Below are 5,567 nucleotides of genomic sequence, written 5' to 3' on the forward strand. Positions count from 1 at the left end.
TGTTTATATGGTTATTTTTATATTGTCATGCTTGGGTCACAGATTTGCGCAGAAACACAGGAGGTTGTAGAGAGACAGGAACGTTATTCAAACACTGCAAACAAACATTTGTCTCTTTTTCAAAAGTTTAAACTGTGCTCCATGACAAGACAGAGATGACAGTTCTGTCTCACAATTAAAAGAATGAAAACATATCTTCCTCTTCAAAGGAAACAGAGAGTAAAGCAAACAAATCAATAGGGCTGTTTGGCTTTTAATTATGCGAAGCACCGCCGGTACAAAGCTGTTGAAGGCGGCAGCTCACACCCCCTCCATCAGGAGCAGGAAGAGAGAGAGAGAGAGAGAAAAACAAAGTCAAAAATCCATACGTGCCCTTTGAGCTTTTAAGTATGCAAAGCACCGTGCAGCATGTCCTTCAGGAAGCAGCTGCACACAGAATTTATCAACGTCCCTATCGTCTAGGTGTGCGAACAGCCCCCTTTCTCACACCCCCCTACGTCAGCGCAAGAGAGAGAGAGAGAGAGAGAAAGTAAGTTGGGTAGCTTCTCAGCCATCTGCCAATAGCGTCCCTTGTATGAAATCAACTGGGCAAACCAACTGAGGAAGCATGTACCAGAAATTAAAAGACCCATTGTCCGCAGAAACCCGTGAAGCAGCGAAAAATCCGCGATATACAGTATATTTAAATATGCTTACATATAAAATCCGCGATGGAGTGAAGCCGCGAAAAGTGAAGCGCGATATAGCGAGCGATCACTGTACTTTAATAAATAAACGCCCAGCCGTCTGCTTTTTATATCACCGCTCTACAAGAGCTGTAAGTGGCATCAAACTGAAGCGCCCAACCCTTGGTAAGGTCGTAATTAGGCAGCCCCGAAGCGCACGTTTGTAATTTTTTAATCCCACATTATCTCGTCCGAACGTGACATATTCACGTACGTATGAGATAAGGGTTATCCCATAATCTTTTTCACTGTGCGGTTCATAGCTTCCTGTCGCGTGTAGCTATGGTTGCGTACGGCTGACGTCATCCAGGGCGACAGTTACCGAAACCACGCTGCCGCCTCCATAGCAGTGACGGTTTTCCTTTTTGCGTGTTCTGTGTAAGTAACGGCATCTCGAATCACATTCTCCAGAAAAACCTTAAGCACTTCGCGAGTTTCTTCGTATATCAGGCCAGAAATTCTTTTTACTCCACCTCGACGAGCTAAGCGGCGAATGGCAGGCTTTGTTATACCCTGGATATTGTCACGAAGAACTTTACGATGGCGCTTAGCACCACCTTTGCCAAGGCCCTTTCCTCCATTTCCACGACCGGACATTATCACTCACTATTCGTTAGCTTTCAAACACAAAATAAACACCAACAGACTGCCGTAGACTACTTTTCGAACAAACCGAAGCTAAGTACTGTAAAGGTATTGACCGGACCTATTAGGAAACACGCACTTCTAAAATGGGCGCTCAGATTCAAACCGCGAGCTCACTCGGCTTTACTTTTCTCCTGATTTAGAGCAGATGCACGTAAATCCGAAACTGTACCTGGTGAAACAAAATTTCCATATTCAAAATTTAAATAATACACTTTCTGTCTTCTTAAAAACTATATTTGATGTGACCTTTTTTAATTCTAAAAGGAATTTTTTTAGTTTTTTTTTAGAAATTTCAATAGTAACTTATAATTGTTTTGTGTTATGTATGTAAGCAGTTTTTTGCATTTTATCAGGTGTTTTTTCCTTTACAATTAGCAAGTATAATTCAGTACACTGTTAATTTTCATTTCTTCTTTTGGGCTAGTTAAGGGCAGCCAGGTTGAGTTTGTAGATAAGGCTTTGGAATTTTAAAATATAATTTTTTAAATCTCTGTTATTGATACACGTTACCCAAAAGCAGGTCACTTCAGTCAGGACCCTTGTTGGATGAATGAGGTGGAGAGACAGATGTTGAATTGAAAAGCTCAATCCTAATGGATATGTTTCACATTTATGCCCTATGCTAGTTTTTCTGGAAGTATTTAAAATATTTTAGCAAAATATAAATGCATTTTGCATGTTGTGAAACCACAAGGGGATAAGTGGTATTTGGATTCTGTGACCCGAGTAAAGTGAGGTTTTCTTTTCTCATGGTTGTTTTTCTCATGGTTGTTTTTGATATTATTTATTGTACATCATTGACGCCTGTTCTCTCATAACATTTTCTTGTACCTCCATTCTCCTTGAAAACATGACTACTTCATATTTATTCTGCACCACACTCCAGTCCAGTTGGTGGCAGTAATGCACCATAGGTGGGTCTGCTAACTGCCATAAAAAGACAAAGAAGAAGAAGAAGAAGTTGGTTTCATCACAGCTTGGCTGTGTTGCACACAGTGTACTTTTCATTTTCTGAGTATTTTTTGTAATATGTGCACTTTGTTTGGCTCTTTCTAAAAAATCTAATACTTTTATTAAAAATACTAATGCAGTGTAATCCGTTTAGATGTATTGTTATGTGTATAAAGTACAAAGAATCTCTGATGTGTACTCATCATTGCCGTGCCAAATCTCTCACTGTAGGCTTTGTAAATTAACCACACAGAATGTATAATGTGAAAACTATGCACTGTTTGGAAATGTAATCCTACAATTTGAGCATGCATCTGTAACTGCTTAAGAAACGGAACTGAAGATGAAAAGTAAAATAATAAGCAGAATGTACAACCCCAAGTCCAATGAAGTTGGGACGTTGTGTAAATAAAAACAGAATACAATGATTTGCAAATCCTTTTCAACCTATACTCAATTGAATACACTACAAAGACAAGATATCGAATGTTCAAACTGATAAACTTTATTGTTGTTTTGCAAATCTTCACTCATTTTGAATTTGATGCCTGCAACACGTTCCAGAAAAGCCTGGACAGGGGCCTGTTTACCACTGTGTTATATCACCTTTCCTTTAAACAACACTCAATAAGCGTTTGGGAACTGAGGACACTAATTGTTGAAGCTGTGCAGCTGGAATTCTTTCCCATTCTTGCTTGATGTACAACTTCAGTTGCTCAACAGTCCGGGGTCTCCATTGTCGTATTTTGCTCTTCATAATGTGCCACACATTTTCAATGGGAGACAGGTGTGGACTGCAGGCAGGCCAGTCTCGTACCCGCACTCTTTTACTACGAAGCCACGCTGTTGTAACACATGCAGAATGTGGCTTCACATTGTCCTGCTGAAATAAGCAGGGACGTCCCTGAAAAAGACGTCGCTTGGATGGCAGCATATGTTGCTCCACAACCTGTATGTACCTTTCAGCATTGATGTGCCTTCACAGATGTGCAAGTTACCCATGCCATGGGCACTAACACACCCCCATACCATCACAGATGCTGGCTTTTGAACTTTGCGCTGATAACAATCCAGATGGTCCTTTTCCTCTTTGGCCTGGAGGACACGACGTCCATGATTTCCAAAAAACAATTTGAAATGTGGACTCGTCAGACCACAGCACACTTTTTCACTTTGTGTCAGTCCATCTCAGATGAACTCGGGCCCAGATAAGCTGGCGGCGTTTCTGGGTGTTGTTGATATATGGCTTTCTCTTTGCATGGTAGAGTTTTAACTTGTACTTGTAGATGTAGCGATGAACTGTGTTAACTGACAATGGTTTTCTGAAGTGTTCCTGAGCCCACATGGTAATATCCTTTACAGAATGATGTCGCTTTTTAATGCAGTGCCACCTGAGGGATCGAAGGTCACGGGCATCCAGTGTTGGTATTCAGCCTTACGTGCAGAGATTTCTCCTACTATTGATTTTTCTAATATTTTGATGATATTATGGACAGTTGATGATGAAATCCCTAGATTCCTTGCAATTGTATGTTGAGAAACGTTGTTCTTAAACTGCTGGACTATTTGCCCACACAGTTGTTTACAAAGTGGTGAACCTCGCCCCATCCTTGCTTGTGAACGACTGAGCCATTTGGGGATGCTCCTTTTATACCCAATTATGACAAACACCTGTTTCCAATTCACCTGTGGAATGTTCACAACTGGTGTTTTCTGAACATTCCTTAACTTTCCCAGTCTTTTGCTGCCCCTGTCCCAGCTTTTTTGGAACGTGTTGCAGGAATCAAATTCAAAAGGAGTGAAGATTTGCAAAACAACAATAAAGTTTATCAGTTTGAACATTCGATATCTTGTCTTCTGCGGTGGGTTGGCACCCTGCCCAGGATTGTTTCCTGCCTTGTCCCATGTTGGCTGGGATTGGCTCCAGCAGACCCCCGTGATCCTGTGTTCGGATTCAGCGGGTTAGCAAATGGATGGATGGATATCTTGTCTTCGTAGTGTATTCAATTGAATATAAGTTGAAAAGGATTTGAAAATCATTGTATTCTGTTTTTATTTACGTTTTACACAACGTCCCAACTTCATTGGAATTGGGGTTGTAATTTGAAGAAAGAAGGGGAATGGTGGTATCAGAACCCAAGCTATGGACACCCACTGTGAGCAGAAAAATAGCGAGATCGTAGCCTAACCTTAATTAATAAGATACAAGAATCTGTTGGTAAAATTAATTTTTCAGTTTACCTTGTTTGTTACAAGATGCCTCAGGAACATGACAAATATGCGTTCCACCCATTAGCTCGATTGTAAAACACATGAGCAGGCTGATTTAGTTTTTGGAATTTTTTAAAAAATATGCTTCACTTCAAAAATCATTGTCATGTTACAAATTAAATATACCATTACAGTGAAGAGGTAACTTCCAATTTGAAAAATACTGAAACATATCCTAACTTATAAAAACATGAATGATTCAAAACTGTAATGTACAATTACTTCCAAAAAGTTCCTGTGCAAAGTATATAAGACATCTGTATGAATTAATAAATGTTCCTCAATTCTTCACACTGTGGCATATTTATAAATCATAAACACCCATATCATGTTAAATTTGTGCATGTAAAAAAAGTGCCCTCAAATATCTCTATGTGGAAGAAAAATACAGAAAGAGAAAGAAATGGTCCCCGTTCGGGGTAAGAAAAGAAATCCCTGCAATGTAAATAATTCTCCGATTGTCTTTTATAGATTTTGGATGGAGGGGTGTTAGAACACAATATTAGCTGATTAATATAGCAAATAGTAATTATTATTAATATTAACAGATGTTAGTCTACCTCAGATTATTGATCACTTGTGAGAGCCAAAGGGCAGTAAGTGCTTTCCAGGAGAATTTTGGAGGTCTGCACAGTCCCCCTGCAAGCAGATTAACTTCATTTGTCAGCCGCTATCCCCACTGTAGATATTTAAAAACGCACAACAGAGTAAACTGCCTTAGATTTTCACGAAGTGTGCAAGTGAAGTAACCAGTTACAGTCCTTTTTAATGTATGCTTTTAAAACTCGCTCTGAACTTTTATCACCGAACAGTAATGTCTCCTCATTTCGGTGCGTCGAGTTTTATGACCCAAGACAGACAAACAGGTTCCACCCGAGACTTGAACTCGGATCGCTGGATTCAGAGTCCCAGAGTGCTAACCATTACACCATGGAACCGTCTTAAGCACTTTTCTACAGTTAAATACGTAAT

The 5,567-nt window shown here is 39.8% G+C and overlaps 1 non-coding gene across 1 annotated transcript; it reads right to left on the minus strand.

Moving 5' to 3' along the window:
• Nucleotides 1-5,459: 5,459 nt before the first annotated feature.
• trnaq-cug (transfer RNA glutamine (anticodon CUG)) lies at nt 5,460-5,533 on the minus strand. The gene has a single exon. It is a non-coding gene; the product is annotated as a tRNA-Gln (tRNA).
• Between the last annotated feature and the right edge of the window lie 34 nt (nt 5,534-5,567).

The sequence above is a fragment of the Erpetoichthys calabaricus genome, unplaced genomic scaffold, assembly GCF_900747795.2.
Source record: "Erpetoichthys calabaricus unplaced genomic scaffold, fErpCal1.3, whole genome shotgun sequence".
Lineage (NCBI taxonomy): Eukaryota > Metazoa > Chordata > Cladistia > Polypteriformes > Polypteridae > Erpetoichthys > Erpetoichthys calabaricus.